Below are 20,334 nucleotides of genomic sequence, written 5' to 3'. Positions count from 1 at the left end.
CCAAATCAGGGAGTACAAGGTGATATGAGATGGACATCATTTGAGGGCAGGGAAGCTAGCAGCAAGATAAAATTTGAGAAACGATTGAGAGAAATGGGGGAAGATCGTTGGGCTAGGAAGGTTTTCAGCTACTTGTACATGAAGAATGTCGATACAAAATGAAGGAAGCGAACCAGGAAGTTGACTGGTAAATACTTAAAAAACAGCAGGTGGCCAAACAAAAAAGAACTATCGGTTAAGAAGAAAGTGAAGGAAACGGAGACTGACATGTAGAGAATGGGCATGATAAAGAAGTCCGCACTAGAGATCTATCGAACTTTTAAGCAGAAAATTGCCAAGGAAAGGATCTATGATAATACTCGGGGTAGTTCTCTACTGTTTGAGGCCAGGACGGGAGTACTGCGAACCAAGACATATCGGGCCAAATACGAAGGGGTAGACACAGTATGCAGTGCGTGGGGAGAGGAAGAAGAAACTGCCGAACACTTGATAATGTTCTGTAAAGGGCTACACCCTATAGTTCAGGATGATGGCGCAGAGTTTTTTAAAGCATTGGGGTTTAGGGACCGGGAGGGCAAAATAAACTTTAAGCGGGTAGACTTAAGAAGAAGGAGGTTATCTGATTGGTGGCTAAAGTCAAGGCACGAGTGAAAATTAAACCCTTCACTGCAAAGTACGAATCCTCAAACTCACTTTTTTAAGGGAAAAAAAATAAATATAGTTTTTGGTTCGTTAGGTATTACGGCTTGGTGGCGCTAGCCACCGCCCGATCTAAAGGGTACAGCCATATCCATCCATCCATCCGTTTATGCGTAGAAAAGTGCTTATAGGAGAAGGAAACACCAGATACTTTGCGGAAGAGTAGAATGAACCTAATCTACAAAGGCAAGGGAGAAAAGGGTAAACTTCGCTCGTATAGACCGCTACCCGTTACATCTGTGCTATGCAGGTTGACAATGCAGGCAGTAAAATTAAAAGTAGAAACATGGGCAGAGCAAAATGATATTTAGGAAGAATTTCAGAATTTTCAGAATATTTTTCGAAACCCATTGGTCACGACTACACACCCCGCAAATAGTATTTGCACAAGCGCTACTACAGCAATTGAATGTAAAAATTAAACGTATTGGTCCAATACACAACCTAAAGTCAATGCTTAGCATACAATTTGATGATATATTTCCTCATAACGCGAAACAATTGGCACATAGGTATTTAAATGACCAGTTAGCAGATTATCTAGCTCACCTAGAAATAAGCAATATCATTGCGACTGATGTATCTGTGTCAAAAGAAAAGGCTAGGGTTAGCATCTTCTCTCCTTCTTTGGACTGGTCCTTTTCAATTCGACTCCCAGATTATACCCCGGTATTCATTGCAGAATTATTGGCCATTGTTCTTGCCCCACGCAAATTGCCCTCAAGCGAATCATTAACAGTTATCATTGCAGATTCGTTATCAGTTTGTAATCCACTTTCTGTGGCAGTAAATGAAGAGCTGATGAATACGTTTCGGCATTTAGTACCAAAAAACGTAAAAAAACTGCATTTGCTATGGGTACCGGGCCACCGCGGATTATATTTGAACGAAATGGCGGGCTCTTTAGCAGCAGTATCTCTGGGTGGTCCCACCATCCCAGTTTTGCCAGATACGGCTTACGTGACAGCGCTAAGGTTCCGAAACGCTTGCCTGCATTAAGGAAAATGTAATTTGGATAAATTTAAAGATTTCGAGCATTTGAGCTATTGCTGGAATAAACAGTGGCCAGTTAGAGGTCACTTATACTATATTGCGCTGTGCAGCTCCACAACTAAATTATTACCTTAACAAAGCTCGACTCAAGGCGTCACCGCTATGCATTTGGTGCAACGAAATTGAAACAATTGAACATTTCTTCTTATTTTGCCGTCGTTATTTTTATCAGAGAAAAAGATTTTTAGTAGCCCCATTACAAAAGCTAGGAATACAAGTAAATCTACCAGTAATTTTATCACTTGGCGGAACTTCATTTGGTTACTGCCACAGGGATGTACGCTCCACTGTGTTTGATTACATCAATGCAACTAAAAGATTACCGTGCTAGTGAACCCCAACCTTTTCAGATTTTTAGTTTATAATTCGTAGTTATATCTATCAAAAACTAGAGATGGTTTGACCACTTGCTCAATAAATAGTTTTGTTGTTTTTGGTAGTATTATTTTTGAGCTTCTTTTTCAGATTGGCTTCATTTTCATTTTAGTTTCATTTAAGTATCCTGCCGCCCGGTTCTTGGCCCATCCCTCTCTGTGGGTGAGCGCCATCCATAAGAGGTCATCGTCATCATCATCATCATCATCATCATTATTTCAGAATGAATTCCGAATCGACAAGTGGTTAAACGATAACCTGCTTGTCCTTACTGAGTGTACAAAAAAACTAAGAAGGCTCCCGAAGACAGCGTATCTTGCGAGAAGCTGTCAATAAGCATTTTCACTCGTTATGCCAAATGCCTCAGCCATATGTGGGAGAAAAGGGCTATCAAGGGAAGAGAACTGCTTGTTTCATCGTATCCAAACGGAATCAGCATGTACACCAGCATGGTTCCACAAGATCACACTCTCCGCGACGCTCTGTGCCCAAAGCGCAAAGGGAAATGGCGATATAGAACACTATTTGCTTAAGTGTAGTGAGCTTAAGAAGGAACGGCAAGGTTTATTTGAGAAACTACAACGGTTAGGCTCGCCATATGACAGCGTGTTGTGTGACAGATATTGTGTTTCCGCGTGGTCTCCCAATTTTCAGAAAAGAAGTGCCGGGACTTCTCTTGAAATTTTTCAATGCTACAGACAACGCATGTGACTGGTAATAAGTGACAAGTACGTTTGGGGTAAGGTGCAGCGAGCTAAAGTACCGGCACAATATTGCATGTGGAATAGCGCAGAGTATTTTAAGGGCCTGCTTGTGCTTAGGTAAAAACAAACAAAGGACATTAGCTACAATCAGCAAAGAGGAAACTGGGTGGGACCATCACCTGCAAAGTATGCAAGGCTAGATCCGCCAGTTACTTACAACATCCTTAACCTTAACCTTAACCTTACATTTGGGAACTGAGTAGTGTGCATAAAGTCAGGGGTGCAATCAGGAATGTATGTAAATTAAAGAACTGAGGGACGTCTCGCGTTGGGCGCTCACGGGAAGACGACGAATGAGGCTTTAAAGGGGGACATGGGATGGACAGGCTTTGAAGTAAGGGAAGCTCGGAGCAAAAAGAAAAGACTTGAAAGGAAGCTTAGGAAAATAAAGGATAGTAGATAGGCGGCAAAAGTGCTCAGGTATTTGTATAGGAAGTGCGTGGACACAAAGTGGAGTAAAAGAACAAGGAGGCTCGCCAGTAAATATACGGTTGGCAGTGTGGGCGACGCAGCAACAAGGAGCATTAAGCGAAAAGTCAGAGAGGCGGAGAGGATTTATGGGATGACAGCGATGGAAAAGAAGCCAGCTCTCAGTAACTACCGAAACGGAAAGAATGAAATAAGGTGGGAGAGGTGTGAAAATTTTAATGGGAAGCACTTTACTGTGTGAAATGAGGTCCGGTTGCCTTAGAACTGGCGAAATTCAGTAAAGACGAAGAACGATGTACATTCTGTGAGGGAGGTTAGGAAGTGATGGAACATGTTCTGCACAGTGAAAAATGAGGACCCTCCTTCGCGGAGAATGCTGAAGGAATAGCGGTGCCGAGCAATTCCGTGAGCAAGAATAAAACTATCTCCTTAAGACATAGCCTCTTCACAGAAGTCATGCTTCAGCCTAGTTACTACAGAACAAGCCGTCACTCTATTAAGGCGGGAGATATTATTCCATGATCAAAATACAACAATTTCCTTCAAACAAGGTGTTTTTACGTATTCTATAAGTTATTGCAACTAATACGAAAAACGTTTGTATTGTTCAACACAATAGTCTGCTGTTTTGTTCCGCACAACAGCATGCCGCACCCCAGAATGCCGCACCCCAGCTGTACCATGCAGCCTGCTTGCAAAATATAGCATTAGAGAACTTTATTTATGTTCTGCGTGCCTGTGAATGGGAGTTATTTGTGTTGTTTGACCGAGAGTTTTGTTGGCTGGACACGCTGTTAATTTAGTTTCTGGGCACACCTTCATTTGCAAGTGAGATCATGGTTCATAGAATGATCACAACAAACTATATATTTTGCACAGGTAGCATGATTTTGTGGAATGAATGCAGTCATTCATGGCTAGCTCCCTAAAGTACCTGTTTGTAATGTACACTACACCAAATCGAACAGGAGTCCAATTGAACAAAACTTTACACAAAGAACACAAGAATGAAATGTGCAGCAAACAAAGGCACAATGAGCACATGACATGTTTATAGAGCTAATCACGGCACTGAAATGACGAAGACGGAACAGGCTGAACATACACAAGCCTGTCCCCTCCTTGAGATTTGAAGTGCTACGCTGAACTTTATGAAAATGTTACACCAACAAGGACAAAAGTTTACCCGTCCTAAGTTCACATGACTTCCTCCCCTTACCCATTTTGCAGATTTCTTTTGGTTGAGCTAATCTGTACACGCAAAGATGTACTACGTGCGAATTAACTAGTGTAAAAAGTTCACTTGGAATAGCAATAATAAACTTGCATAGAAGTGTCCCCACCTAAGCAGGTGGCAGTTGCAGCATATGTTGGCAACAAGTCAGTGAAGGTTGACCAGTTGTTTAGCAATATACATTCTCGTGAACATGTTGTTCTTGGAAGTTAATGGTTGACAACAAATGAACCAATATTCCAAGTCCCCCCCCCCCCCCCCAATTTGTCTACAAGCCACTTTCAAGCACTGTTTGTATAGAAGCTATTCCTTGTTGTCCAGCAGTTAAACTTAAAGCCCCTGTACCTTCGGAAAAGTACAGCATTCTCTTGATCTACGCCGCTTCCTCCTCTCCACGCCTCTGATGGGGCGGCTGCGGTCACGTGGTAGCGAGCTCCCATTTTCTCGGTATTTTGTTTCCTTCACCTCTCGGCGCCATGTTGAAGGCTCCAACGTGCCATTTGCTGTGTATTCGCCCGATGTTAAGTGCACGAATTGTGAAGCGCATGTGTGCGTCTCGCTCGTCTTGTCGCGATGCCGGGTTGCTGTGCGTTTGGCTGCCATAACCGTGACTCCCAAGGGAAAAAGTTTTTTGCCATTCCGCGCGTGAAAGAGAATGCAGGTCGTCGCAAAGTTTGGCTCCACGGAATAGGTCGAGTAAACTACGAGCCGAGATCGGCGCGCCTTTGTGAGGTAAGTGCTCGTGCGTTTTTACTCTTGACAGGCGCCTTGCTTTGCCGTGTGACATATGTGGTGTATTACTTATTCAATGCCACGGAAAAGTTTGTGGAATTTGTCATGCACCAAGACAGTCACTTGCTCGAGCAAGGGACTGTTTTGAACACCAGATGGTCGAAATTTCCGGAGCCCCCCACTATGGCGTGCCTCATAATCATATCGCGGTTTTGGCCCGCATATTATTAACTCTGAAAGAACACTAGGTTGTGTTTCACACATTCTACTAACCTTTCACTGTGATATGCGGATGGAAGGGCGAAGACAGAGCGAGCGTCAGAATGAAAATGCGATAGCAAAAAAAGAAAACTGCGCGCAGAGTTCATTGAAGGCCGTGCATTTACGTGCAGCTCCTTCAAAAAAATTTGACCATCTCGTGTTCTTTAACGTGCACTGACATCGCACAGTACGCGGGTCTTTAGCATTTCACCTCTATTGAATTGCCGTGGCCGGGACCGCGACCTTCGGGTCAACAGGTAAGCGCCGCTACATCACCGCAGGCCGAGGAAAAATAACATATATGAAACGTCATGAAGTTTTGATGGAACACCTTCTTGGAAATCGCAGACATTGCTGGAGTTAAATATGATAGAGATACACGAACTATTCCTTCCCAAACGGCGTCTGCCACGTAAATATTTTTTACCGATGCAATAAATAGCGCGTCGTGCTTACAGTATTTTTTCTCAACCTTTTTAAAGTAAACCCAGTTACCGATATCCGCGCCAGATATACAGGAAAACGCTACGCTTCGAAAAGAACCGTGAACGGCGTGCAGCTCTCCTGGCGCACTATAAAAGAGTTAGATGGTGCGCACACCGACACCGACTGGGAAAATGAACGCAGAAATAAAAAGAATCATTACACGCAGCCGTATGCGAGACATGGCACGCGGCCACGGCTGGACTAGAAAGGCTGTGGCTAAAGTAGGAGCGCCAGCGCGCATCCGCCCTGAAAGCTTCACGCATACACATGGAGCGTTCGAGGGGGCGCCACCGTCGCTCGCGAAAGGCGCGCAGGAGAGGAGGCGGCGGAGGGGAAAGCAGTTGGCACTACTTTTATGAAGTAGAGGCACTTCAGTTAAACTAAGTCTTGGAATAAGCTGCACTGGTGGCAATAGTAGCATCCCCTCTTTGCAGTCTTTAAACCTCTGAACTCTTTCTGACCATTTTGCCAATAGTAGTGGTGTTGCAATACCCCCGTGTGCACAGTTGATAACCTTCCTTCGATCATGCGCAGTTGTGCGGTCCGTGAACGTATATCCCAAAGTATACCAAAAAGCACTGAAGATTCGAGTGAGGTCATCGGTAAAGTATAAAGTGGAAATTGCGACGCAACTTCTATGAGCAAAACAAATGAAAAATGGTCGCCGAAACTTAAAGAACGTAAAGAGGATGTTGCTTAAGTTTTCCATGACACATGTTCTGACACAGAGATTGTTGAACGCAGCTAGGTGACAAGACACAGCTGCAGCCTGAACAATTTGACTATGCCACATCGTGTACAAACGTGAGAAAACAGAAAGCTTCTGGAGTCGTGGTTCATTCGTTACTTGTATCAGCTTCCAACAACCCCGGCCTTCTATCTCTGAATGTTTACAAGAAAATATGTGAACAGTGGAGCGGTTGAACTTTGCACACTTATTGCCAGCGTATACTGACAACGCTACCTCCACAGATGGCAAAGCTGTCTTGTCATTTTGTTAATAATTGTTGTGCAAGATCAGAGTAAACAATTTAGAGTTAATCCACAAATCCAGAGTGTATTGGGGGGGGGGGGGGGGTAGTTTGTGTGTATGCACTGTGCTGCATTATCTTGCAGATGTATGAGTCATACCTGCTGCAGCATGCCAATTGAACAACGAAATGCACTACTACACGCTTTTTTAAACACAACTTTGGCAGGTTTATTCAGAAACATAATTGTCAAAAGTGCTGAAAGCCCGCTTATAAAACTGTATACATGGCCCATGAACAGCTCCACTTGGCTCCTTTCTGTATGTCTAAAAAGGAAGCACAAAAAATAACTATTGTTGCAGCAGCACTGTGCAGAGTTTAAACCACTATGGTGCCTACTACATACATCACCTCTGTTCACACCACTATTTCATGAATCACAAAAGCAGACGGCATTTCTGCACAAGAATTGATCACATGCAGAACAAGCAGAAGAATGCTATGAAGACCTATTGCTATAGTAGACAAAAAAACAACGTTAAACACACTATATTTTAACTGCAAAAGAATTCATAGACTATCATAACAAATTCTGTTTAACTAGGGCCATGGTGTGGCAGTTACAATTTCTGTAACTACTAACACCAGGAAGAGTTATGTGGGGTGAACATAAGATGTTTGCATTATATTATGCAACTTTACACAGGACAAAGCATATTGTAGACCACTGCAAAGGCCTACGTGCGGCAGTGAACATATTGTAATGGCACCCTTGGAGCAAGAAACAGGAGCTGTTGAGGTAAGAGGATCAGGACTTCGTTGTCATTTCCGTTGTCTCCACCCGTCCAGCACTCTGTCACTGCGCGTGACAGAGTTCTGGATGGGTAGACGTCCATTATTCATAACTTCATGGAGGAGGTATTAGCCTGTTGAAGACAATGAATAATGCATCAATACAAATGGTGAGCAATTGATTAAGAAGCAAGGCTTGCATATATATTTTTTAAATACAATATACACTACATGACAATTGTACATCTTATTAGGGCAGGAGCTAACATGAAGATGGGGGCTTGAATGAGTGTCATATTGCTAAATAAGTGTGTTGTTCGAGCCAATGTTTGAATAAGACAATTGGTCTAAGTTATGGCAGCAACCTTGACGCAGTTTGCTGCTTCAGTAAAGAAAGGTTCTGTTGCCGAATACCAAGCTCTAACATTCGTTCAATAATTTTTTATGATCAGGTATACATCTCAACACATGCATTACAAATCCTCCACTTTAACAATTGCTTCTAATGTAATGATACTGTGTGAAAAACATAAGCTGCAGAGCACAAGGCATTTAGCAGGGATCTGGCTGCTCAACAGTTTTATAACACTATGTCCGTGATGCTAAAAATGAGTGATTCGATGAGAGGACATCTATTTTCCAGAGCAGAAAACCGTATCAAGGTTACTGCCACGACTTACATAAACGATTTATGTTCAAACATTCAAAACAACCTAATCTTGAAAAACCTTGATTGGCTCCAAACACAAGCTTTCTCTAACAATTTGACTCTCATTCAACCCCCCCTCCTCCCTATCATCATCTTAACTTCTGCCGTAACATGACAACTGTCATGTAGTGTTTGATTGAATTTTAGGTTATGAACAGTAAGGCTTTTTTCGCAATTTAATGCTCACCCTTTACGTTTATGCTTTAACGACTGTCTTATCAGCAAAAGAACCCAGGGTAAAAATGTGTGAAGACGTCTTCAGTTTTTAGAGTAGTAAGTATTTTCAACTCTTGCGAAATGCCTTTAAACAAACAATGTATATTTTATTCGACAAGAAAAAATCACTCTTGTAAATAATATACGAAAAACACTTCGTTTTTCTATGTTTGATTTGATTGATATGTGGGGTTTCACGTCCCAAAACCACCATATGATTATGAGAGACGCCGTAGAGAAGGGCTCCGGAAATTTCGACAACCTAGAGTTCTTTAACCTGTACCCAAATCTGAGCACACAGGCCTACAACATTCCCGCCTCCATCGGAAATGCAGACGCCACTACCGGGATATGAACCCGGGACCTGCGGGTCAACAGCCGAGTACCATTTTGCCATGTTTCCTCGCGACCAACATTAGCGCTAATTCAAACAATAATTATTTCGATACCATAGCCATAAAACTTTGCTGACAAAGAAACAAAGACTGTGGTAAAAGCATGTGGCAACAATCCTGTGGCAGTTATTTTTCTCCCATAACTCAATTTCGGAAAACATGGTTTGAAAGGTCTCTGCTGTATTAGAAAGTTTTCCCCAAAAATAGTGCTGGAACAACTTCTTCCTACATTTGGCATCAAAACACCGGTTTTTCTCACATAGACCAACAGGCATGCCATCTTGATCGATATCTCCACTTGCCTTGTTTCGTTTGTAGCTTAATGTCACCTTTTCCACTTGGTGTTTGCGGTGTCTTGACTACTCTCTCGAGTCCATGTTTGCATGCCCTGTCTTTTAACGTGAATACCAACCTACAGAGCAGCTCATCTCTCTTATTTGAAATATGTATAAAATCTAGAATTACCACTTTATTCACTTGATGTTACAATAATAATGGGGTTCTGAATGTGAGTTTCAATTCAAAGCACTTAGGCCTCAGGGATTTTTGCCTCCTTCTTAAGTGCAACTGCTGCTCTAAAGATCAAATCCACTCAGTGGGGGGGTTGTTCCCAAGGTAGCATAGCTGTAAGCAACGTGAGATAAATTTTATGACAATGAAACAAGCTCCAAGTAAAAGCAAGACGCGCAACTAGCAAGGAGCCACATATTATCCGGCCTAGAATCTATTTCTGGTAACCCAGAATGTTGTGGCGCAGGCCATGCACCTCGGCAACTGTTCAGCTTTTCTTTCTGAACCAAAGCTTAGTAGAGTCAATATTGATGTCTACAGATTGCTCTGAAAACAGTAATTAATTTCCAAAAAGTAAAAGCCAAAAGACCGAAAAAAGCTCCACAACTAGTAAAATATTAAACACCTAATGATGTAAGTACACCCAAAACACCGTTTTAGATGCATTGGTTGAATAGGTATTAGGTAAACAAAGCAGCAAAGCAATTAACTGCCAGCTATGTAGCTGCAAAACCGGAGAAAGGAGGTGGCTCTAGTGCCATGAAAAATCCATGAAAGTACTATCAACAGGAAAAGCTTGGTAGCTTGGTAGATGTTGAATCCACAACAAATGCGAATTTCCGCTACGTCGGTAGTTAACACTTGTAATTAGACTCGCGACTGCGTAGGTCGCAATGCGAAGTGCAGTATGAGATATTTCTTTCAAAATTACATTCTTAGACAAAGTGACAATATAGCTTCATGGAACATTTCGTGTCCCGCAAACTTTTGCTGGTTATGATACATATTGAACATACAGTATGGCTCGTATAATGAGCACATAGATATTGACAGAAGCTGCAGACTATTTCACAGATGAGCATTGCAAAATATAAATCAACAAATCCATGCAGTGCATCAATGGACCATTCATAATTGAAATGTGAAAAGCTACTAAACAACCCCACTGTCTAAAATTTCTGATAACTGCCAAATTGTAAAATGTGAGCACGTTGCCACAAATTTCATGTTCACATGATGAAGTGAAGAAGTCACAGCCAATAAAACACACAGTGTAGCTGTTTCAGGTTTCTTACTTGGCTTCTTCATCGTTCTCATCGTGACGAGGGGTACGCACACGTTACCATCATGACTACAGTCACATGGCAACAAAGCATGACGTCAGTGATTGTGCAATCAACATGCAGCCATCAACTAAGCAAGGCCTCGTTGATGTGCCGCTGTGCTACATCGGCACGGTGTGGAAGTACTGTACAAGGCATAGGTGAGATAAAGAGATATGCAGCATGCCTCCCATCCAGATAATCTATACGGCGTAATTGTAAGGCCAAAACACTATTTCATATTGCAGAGAGAACCAACCGACTGTCAGTGCAAAATCACATCACTTCGCTAGCGAAGAGTACCTATACACTGGTCAGGCATGAAAGGGCCACCATAATTGTTTTTTGAAATGAAGTTTCTGTGATACTCAGACAATGCGATTGCTGCAGCACTCTGCATGAATTATCAAGATGGTCTGGAAGGGGATAAAAAAGAAAGACAGAGCCAAAGCTGTCTAATTGCACTTTGCGAGAATGTAAAACACACTGTTTAGGGAATTAGTTTTGTAGACATGTCCTTATAAGCTATAAAACTGACAACTAACATGCTCACTCTATGCAACATAGGAATGTCTCACACCTTTGCAAGAACTTTACTGTGCTGACTGCACTGTCTGTGTAGGCCAGAAACAGCCGGCCCATGGCTCTCAGGCATCTGATCCGTTCGTTGAAAAGAACTTGTGGCTCACATCCTTGTAGCACTGCTTTCGGGAGGTTCTTTCTGCGATAAAAAAAGTAGCACAACACAATTATGCTCTGTAAACACTCACATGGTATCCACATTGGTGCCTTTTAAAAATGTTCAGCTATAGATTGAACCACAGCATTTCTCGCTTATGTTATACTAGAGCACCTTATTCCTTTCCCTGGCCTGGCTTCTTTTTTAACCCATGAGACAATCCAGCAGAAGTACAGCATTAGTGGGGGAGGAAGCAGTTGAAAAGCTTAAATTTATTATACCATATAAAAATAATAGAATAATTTTGCATGATATAAGAAATTACAATTTTTGTAAAGTCCCACCACCAAGAAATGAGTAAGCAAGCTGTGACGTTAAGGTGTCACAAAATAATGGAGTTGCTGGAAAATGCAATATACAGCTAGGTAATTCTGCAATTGAAATGTGCTGTTACTACTGACTCTGTAGCTTCAAGTGCCTGCTGAATCTACTCGAGTGCGCTCAGCAAACCTGTGTAATGATATTGACAGACGGAGAAAACTCAGTTTTCACTTAGCTGCCCCAATCATCATGTTGCTTCACATAAGGTTTCCTGGTATGCAGGATACAGATGCATGAACTTTGTGGCTTTGTCGTACCACAGTGAACGTAATCTACATCGGCTTGAATTACGTGAGCAGCTGAAAAATGCTCTGTTGTGCAATTAGCTGTAACAATGCATTATTGCTAGTTACCAGTCGCTTCACCATACACCCACAACAAATTTTGGCACCAGCAAGATTTCGCAGTGTATAAGGGCTTCTGAACACAGTATTCAATACTACCAGCTGCATTCTCCATTTTTATATCTAGATGCATAGAACGTGCAAACAGTATCCAATACTTGCGCCAAGTAGAAGAGTCTACTTTAGGTACTCTATAAAATTCATAGACAAGAATCAGGCAGATAACTCAAGCCTGTCGTTTAGCATCTGAGTTCAAAGTGTGCTTGCAAATGTACACAGAAAAATTGGCAATTGACCTTGAAAATGATGTTTATCTTTGCAGAAACAAATCACATACAGTAAAGGCAGTCCAAGACGCTGCAATGATAAGGTTGTAAATTTCAAAGTGGATCACTATTCTTCACACTATGCATGCATTTAAAAGAAAGATAACAATGCTTGCTGCAAGAAACAATATTTACAGTTTTTGCAAAATTCCACTAGCCAGTACCCTATTCTACAAAAAGGCAACACTTTGCCAAACCAAGTCTCGTTTCCTGAAGAATTGCCCTCGCCATGGTAACAAATAGGTGGAGAACTTTTCTAAAGCATAATTTATTGGAACTAAAAACTATGATAATAATAATTTCTTATTATAGCTATCAAGAGCTTTTCTACTGTTGTTTATGTGAAGCAATTTCATCGCAGTGGCAGGTCACAAGAATAAGGGCCACACACTAATGAGTGCAAATACACAGTGACTGGTTGTGCAGCACTTTCCAACTATGTAAATTCATGGAAACCATTGCACTTCTCCCTCAAATATAGGTTGCACATACATAACACTTTGGCATCAATAATGTTAAGTTGGCAGGTAGCTTACACCCTGCTGTTACTCTGTATACCGTCACTAATTTTGCAATATTTTCACTTCGACATGACTGGCTCAAAACAACACTCTTCTTCATTAAATGGAACTTCTTAAATTACCTTTGAGTTATCCACAGATGATGAGTAAACCCCTCTCATGGGATGCTTGGCTCACCATGTGGTCAGCACTGCACAGTTTGTCAGGGCACATCTGTTTGATACCTGCAGTACCCAGCAAAAATTTTAGGCATTCAAACAAAAACAAAGCAAGTATTGCAGCAGCATTTCGTCCTTTGGAGATAGAGAGGGGACAGGGGTAGTGCAGCATTGTTCTTCATGAGCTACAAACACATGCATTAACTGTTTTAGTTTGGCGCATAAACAGTATAAAAGAGTGAAAATGGTTAGAGCAGACAAGCGGCCGCATATTTGAAATTCTCTAAAGAAGGCAGAAACACTGACTTGGGATTTTACAGTATATATTCTCTGCCATCTATAAAAAGTATGCAAAGTGCTGAATTTTACTGACACTTGCACACTATTAGGCCAATGTGAAACGATAATGCATTTCACTCACTTCGCTGTCCAGCTGATGCTTCCGAAACTTCCTGAAATTGCACAGACAGCAAAGTGGTCTGTCAAAATTTAAATATACTCTCACGGGGTCGTGACGTGGCCGAAGACAGGAGACTTCGTGTTAGAATTTAACTGTTTATTTGGGCGAACCTGTGCCCGCTAAACGGAAAGTCCAATTACAGCAGCAGTCTTGCACAGATAGCAGTCGGACTGATAGCGGCGAACGGAGCGTCGGCCTTCGATCAACAACTGACAAGCGGCGAAGCGCGTCGGCATTTATACTCTTGCCGGCGAATGTTCTAGCGTTATCGCTGGCGGCGGCGTAGGTTCCAGAACAATCTGCACCGTTCGCACAGTGGGCGTGATCTTATCGAAATTATCTACTACAGTCCGGAACCTTTTCGAAAACTGCAGGCGCGGTTTGCGCTGAGAATCGTGTGGTGTTTTGGGACGATAACAAAAACTTGGGAAATGGAACGTGGCATCGCCCCCCTTTGAAAAAAGGCATCGTCCCGATGCTTTAACTAAATATGAAGGTACAACAATAATGCAAGAAAGTACAATGAATAAATAACGATACAACAATAATACAAAAAAACACTGTTTCCGTTTGTTAACGCGCGTGAAACGGCTTGAGGCGCGCGACATGGACGACTTCAGGTCGCGATCGGCGTCGTTGAGAGTTTGTGATGCCGTCGGGGACAACCTCGTAATCAAGTGGGCCGAGACGTCAAACCACGCTGTACGGTCCGAAGTACCGTCGCAGAAGCTTTCAACTTAGTCCACGTCGGCGTATCGGCGTCCACATCCAAACACGTTCACCGGGCTGGTATTCCACGAAGCGTAGTCGAAGATTGTAACGGCGGCTGTCGGTCGTCTGTTGATTCTTGATACGGAGACGCGCAAGTTGTCCGGCTTCATCGGCGCGTTGAAGGTACTCGCTCACATCGAGGTTTTCTTCGTCGGTGACGTTGGGTAACATGGCATCGAGCGTCGTTGCCGGGCTCCTTCCGTAGACCAATTTGTATGGAGATATCTGCGTCGTCTCCTGCACCGCCGTGTTGTATGCGAAGGTCACATACGGAAGAATGGCGTCCCACGTCTTGTGTTCGACATCGACGTACATTGACAGCATGTCGGCGATCGTCTTGTTAAGCCGCTTTGTGAGGCCGTTGGCCTGTGGGTGGTACGCTGTCGTCCGGCGGCGGTTTGTTTGGCTGTATGCCAAGATCGCTTGAGTTAAGTCGGCAGTGAATGCCGTTTCTCTGTCGGTGATAAGGACCTCCGGGGCGCCGTGACGTAGGACAAAATTTTCGACGAAGAACTTGGCTACTTCGGATGCACTGCCTTTTGGCAGGGCTTTTGTCTTGGCGTAGCGGGTGAGGTAGTCGGTAGCTACCACAATCCACTTGTTTCCGAAAGCCGACGTCGGGAACGGCCCCAGTAGTTCCATACCAATCTGCTGGAAAGGTCGGCAAGGTGGATCAATTGGCTGCAAAAGTCTCGCTGGCCTTGTTGGTGGTGTCTTGCGTCGCTGACAGTCCCGGAGTGTCCTCACATAACGAGTGACATCGGTATTAAGACGTGGTAAGTAGTACCTTTTTTGTATCCTCGCGAGCGTGCGAGAAACACCGAGGTGCCATGCCGTCGGATCGTCGTGCAGGGCCTGCAGGAGTTCTGGTCGCAGAGCTTAAGGCACCACAAGGAGGTACTTAGCTCGAAGCGGTGAAAAGTTTTTCTTTTGTAGAAGACCGTTTCGTAGAAAGAACGACGCAAGTGCGCGCTTGAATACCTTCGGGACTTCTGCGGTCCTGCTTTCGAGGTATTCTATTAGGGCCTTAAGTTCCGGGTCGGCCCGCTGTCGTTCAGCGAAGTCGTCGGTAGTTATCGTTCCCAAGAAGTAGTCGTCATACGGGTCGTCGGGTAGCGGTTGGTCGACAGGCGCACGAGAGAGACAGTCGGCGTCGGAGTGTTTTTTGCCGGGCTTGTGAATGACAGTAATGTCATATTCTTGAAGTCTCAGGCTCCATCGTGCGAGGCGACCTGAAGAGTCCTTCAAGGTGGCTAGCCAACACAAGGCGTGGTGGTCGCTCACAACTATGAAGGGCCTGCCGTAGAGAAGTAGGGGCGAAATTTCGACGTAGCCCAGATGATGGCGAGGCACTCCTTTCCTGTTGTGGAATAATTTGCTTCTTGATTGATTGATAAGTGGGGTTTAACGTCCCAAAACCACCATATGATTATGAGAGACGCCGTAGTGGAGGGCTCCGCAAATTTCGACCACCTGGGGTTCTTTAACGTGCACCCAAATCTGAGAACACTGGCCTACAACATTTCTGCCTCCATCAGAAATGCAGCCGCCGCAGCCGGGATTTGAACCCGCGACCTGCGGGTCAGCAGCCGAGTACCTTAGCCACTAGACAACTGCGGCGGGGCATAATTTGCTTCTGCTCTGGATAGCGATCGGCTGGCGTAACTAACAATCCTTTCAAGTCCGTCAGCCCTCTGCACAAGAACGGTGCCAAGACCTACGCTGCTTGCGTCAGCATATACTTCTGTCTCGGCGAATTCGTCCAAATGGGCAAGTAACGGAGGCGTCTGGAGGCGATGTTTAAGCTCCTGGAAAGCGTGTTCCTGTGGCGTTTCCCACTTGAACTCCATGTCGGCCTTAGTAAGGTTAGTGAGAGGATCGGCGATGCGGGCGAAGTTTTTCATGAACCGCCTATATTATTAGGCGCACAGGCCCAGAAATCGGCGCACGGCCTTCTTGTCAGTGGGTGGCGGGAAGTCGGCGATGGCGTCTGTTTTCCGTGGATCGGGACGAACTCCAGACTTTCTGATAACTTGCCCTAGAAACAAGAGCTTCTCATACGCAAATCTGCACTTCTCTGGCTTCAGTGTGAGTCCGGACGTCTTGATGGCTTGAAGTACAGCTTCAAGGCGCCGAAGATGCTCGTCGAAACTCGAGGAAAACACGACGACGTCGTCCAAATACACAAGGCAAGTCTGCCACTTCAATCCTGCCAGTACTGTATCCATAACGCGTTGAAAAGTTTCAGGCGCTGAGCAAAGGCCGAAGGGCGTCACCTAAAACTCGAAGAGGCCATCCGGTGTTATAAACGCCGTCTTCTCTCAGTCTCTTTCGTCGACTTCGATTTGCCAATAGCGAGTCTTGAGGTCCATTGACGAAAAGTACTTGGCGTTATGGAGCCGATCAAGTGCGTCGTCTATTCGTGGGAGAGGATACGCGTCCTTTCTTGTGATTTTGTTCAGGTGGCGATAATCGACGCCGAAACGCAGGGTCCCATCCTTTTTCTTCACTAACAACACGGGGGATGCCCATGGACTCTTGGACGGCTAGATAATGCCATCCTGCAGCATTTCATCAACTTGTCTCTTCATGGCCTCACGTTCTCGCGTCGAAACCCTGTACGGACTCTGACGGAGTGGTCTGGCATTTTCTTCGGATATGATGCGATGTTTCGGGATTGGGGTCTGCCGAATTTTCGATGACGACGAAAAGCAATCTTCGTATTGCAGGAGCAGGGCCTTGAGCTGTTCTTGCTCATCGTTCGGAAGTGTGGGATTGACGTCGAAAGCTATGGGAGGGGCTTGGTTCCTCTGAGCAGGTTCCGCAGAATCGGCGAGGGCGAAAGCACTGGTGGCTTCGACAATTTCTTCGATGTATGCGACCGTTGTTCCTTTGTTCACATGTTTGTACTCATTGCTGAAATTCGTGAGCATAACCGTTGCTTTGCCTCCCCGCAGCTCTGCAACTCCTCTTGCGACGCAAATATTTCGGGTGACCAACAGATGCTGACTGCCTTCAACGACGCCTTCCAAGGCAGGTGATTTAGGAGTGCCGACTGAAATAATGACGTTTGAGCGAGGCGGAATGGTGACTTGTTCTTCCAGCACATTCAAGGCATGGTGTCCTGACGGCGTGCGCGGCGGTAGTGCTTCTTCTGTGGATAACGTTATCAACTTTGTTTTTAGGTTGATGACAGCACCATGGATGCATAAGAAGTCCATGCCAAGGATGACATCTCTCGAGGAACGCTGTAGGACTACGAAGTCTAGGATAAATACGGCCGTTAATGGTGACTCTCGCTGTGCAGATTCCTGCAGGCGTTACGAGATGACCTCCGGCTGTGCGGATTTCAGGGCCTTTCCAAGCTCTCCCAACTTTCTTTAACTTCGCGGCGAACGACCCACTGATGACAGAGTAGTCGGCTCCAGTATCGACGAGAGCGGTCACACTGTGACCGTCGATAAAAACGTCGAGGTCGCTAGTTCACCGTCTCGCATTACAGTTAGGGCGTGGCGTCGGGTCACAGCTGCGTCGGCTTGTTCCGCTGCTTCTATATTGCGTCGCCAGGCCACCTTCGGTAAGTGAGCTTTCGCCGTCAGGGCTTTGTCTGGTTGGCGTTGTGTTCGGAAAGCTCCGTCATGGCGGCGTCGTCGTCGGAAGATCTTCGGTAGTTCGTCGCACAGCAACCGCACCTCCACCGGTTGCTGCCCTTAGTTTCCCGGATACGGGCTAGGAGACCGGTCACGCGTGGGGTTGGAGTACTGCCGGGGGTGCGGTGACATGCGGCGGCAGGGCGACGGCGAACGGGAAGGACTTCGGGGTGTCCATTGAGTTCCTGTCAGGTAGTCGGCGATGTCACGTGGCCGTTCCCCTGGCTGCGGACGTGGTGCATCGACGGCGAAGCCACGCAGTCCCATCTGTGGGTACTGGCAACGGCGGTAAGTGTGCCCGGCCTCGCCGCAGTGGTAGCACAGTGGGCGGTGGTCAGGGGTGCGCCAAATGTCGGTTTTTCTCGGCGCACTGCGCTGGCCCGCTGGCGAACGGTAGGTCGTCGGTGGGGGTGGTGGCGGAGGTGGTGTCTGGCGACGGAAGTGCGATGGGGGGGCGTTTTGGCGTACGCGTGGAGGAGGGGCGTGGCGGCATGCTGCAGCAGCATAGCTCATGACTTGCAGCTGCGCCTCTTGAGGCTTAAGAACGCCCAGCGACTGCTGGATCTCCTGGCGTACGACGTCCGCGATGGTTCCACGCGAGGCTGCGCTGAAGGAAGTAATGTTCGCAGCTCCTCTTGCACGATCGCTCGGATCGTCTCACGCAAGTCAATGGTTCCGAGCGCTTGAATGTCGGCGTAGCTTGTAGACGAGAAGCTACGGTTATATTACCGCGTGCGCATCTCGAGCGTCTTCTCTATCGTAGATGCTTCTGAAATGAATTCGGCGACCGTCTTAGGCGGGTTTCTGATCAGCCCGGCGAAGAGTTCCTGCTTTACTCCTCGCATTTGCTGGGTGAAGTGCTGGGTGAGGAATAAAGCAGTTCCTGCTTTACTCCTCACCCAGCACCTTCTCCAGATGTCACGGGGTCGTGACGTGGCCGAAGACAGGAGACTTCGTGTTGGAATTTAACTGCTTATTTGGGCGAACCTGTGCCCGGTAAGCGGAAAGTCCAATTACAGCAGTAGTCTTGCACAGATAGCAGTCTCGGACTGATAGCGGCGAACGGAGAGTCGGCCTTCGATCAACAACTGACAAGCGGCGAAGCGTGTCGGCATTTATACTCTTGCCGTCGAATGTTCTAGCGTTATCGCTGGCGGTGGCGTAGGTTCCAGAACAATCTGTACCGTTCGCAAAGTTGGCGTGATCTTATCGAAATGATCTACTACAGTCCGGAACCTTCTCGAAAACTGTAGGCGCGGTTTTTCGCTGAGAATCATGTGGTGTTTTGGGACGATAATCAAAACTTGGGAAATGGAACGTGGCAATACCCAGTCGAACAAGCACCGCTGGCTTCAACTCCAAGTGACAGTTCCAAATGAAGTAATTTAGTAATGGCATGCGACTAGTGCTAAGTACCTAAGTGTTTGAATAAAAAACGCTAGTATATTTCAGTTTAATGTTCGACTTCGATTGTTATTTCTTCTGCGTGTCACCTTCTTTCTGATGCTGGGTATCGAGATAAAAGCTAAATATTTTTAAAGTATAGTATTGCAATATGTTTACCAGCAACAGTCATACTACATCGTACCAGGTAGTGCTAGCGATATCACTACGAGCATTTAGAAAAATGTCAACGGCATATCTCAGAGACCTTCACAGTCTTTCATTGAGCTGCAGGTAAAGGCGGCAGCCGCTAAGTGAACTTTGAACCCCTTCAGAAACCGAGTGAGCTGCTTTCCTTTAAAAACTTGCGGGCGCAAGGTGCACACATTGACGGAAATAGATATAGCCCCGGCTACGGGGACTATACAACTCGGAGTTGATGTGCCGGCGCTCTTGCCAAACCATTACAGTGAAGGCAGCTTTTTCGTCCCTTTTCGCCCTGTGAGCTTGGGAAGCGCCTGGGCTAACGCGCTGTGCACCCCTCAGGGTTGCTCCAATCTGGCGATCTCTTCCGTATGGTGTTTCAGTTTTGTTCTTTTTTTCAATACATTTTTTTTCTCATAGCCGAATAGCGAGAGCCGCGATGCGCCACAGCATAGGTCACTGGCGCCCAACTGAGACGAGAAAATCACTAACGAACACTGCGAAAATAGCGAGAGCGAAAAGGGCAACAAGGTGGACGTAACTTAAGCTACTACTGCCGGCACAAGACCTGCAAACGGTAAAATAAACGCTGCGGGCAGAATATGCCGCGCTAATATTTATAAGCGAATTATTGCAATCATATACAGCCCAGCTGTCACACTCCTGCTAATCGAAGTGGCTTGTTTATCTACACGAAACACGCCAACTGAACTTCGGTCATGTCGCCT

The 20,334-nt window shown here is 45.4% G+C and overlaps 1 long non-coding RNA gene across 2 annotated transcripts; it reads right to left on the bottom strand.

Annotated features, from left to right (window-relative positions):
* Nucleotides 1–7,215: 7,215 nt before the first annotated feature.
* LOC119166671 (uncharacterized) lies at nucleotides 7,216–13,793 on the bottom strand. 2 transcript variants are annotated; one of them, XR_012888788.1, is made up of 4 exons: nucleotides 13,560–13,793; nucleotides 13,103–13,204; nucleotides 11,310–11,450; nucleotides 7,216–7,930 (listed from the first exon to the last, which is right to left on the bottom strand). It is a non-coding gene; the product is annotated as an uncharacterized LOC119166671 (long non-coding RNA). The 2 variants fall into 2 exon arrangements; XR_005109116.2 differs by having other exon boundaries at nucleotides 7,216–7,330.
* Nucleotides 13,794–20,334: the final 6,541 nt, after the last annotated feature.

Source organism: Rhipicephalus microplus, unplaced genomic scaffold, assembly GCF_043290135.1.
Source record: "Rhipicephalus microplus isolate Deutch F79 unplaced genomic scaffold, USDA_Rmic scaffold_16, whole genome shotgun sequence".
In the NCBI taxonomy this organism is placed as follows: domain Eukaryota; kingdom Metazoa; phylum Arthropoda; class Arachnida; order Ixodida; family Ixodidae; genus Rhipicephalus; species Rhipicephalus microplus.
The sequence above is the reverse complement of the archived record's forward strand: the minus strand, read 5'-3'. Positions and strand labels throughout refer to the sequence as shown.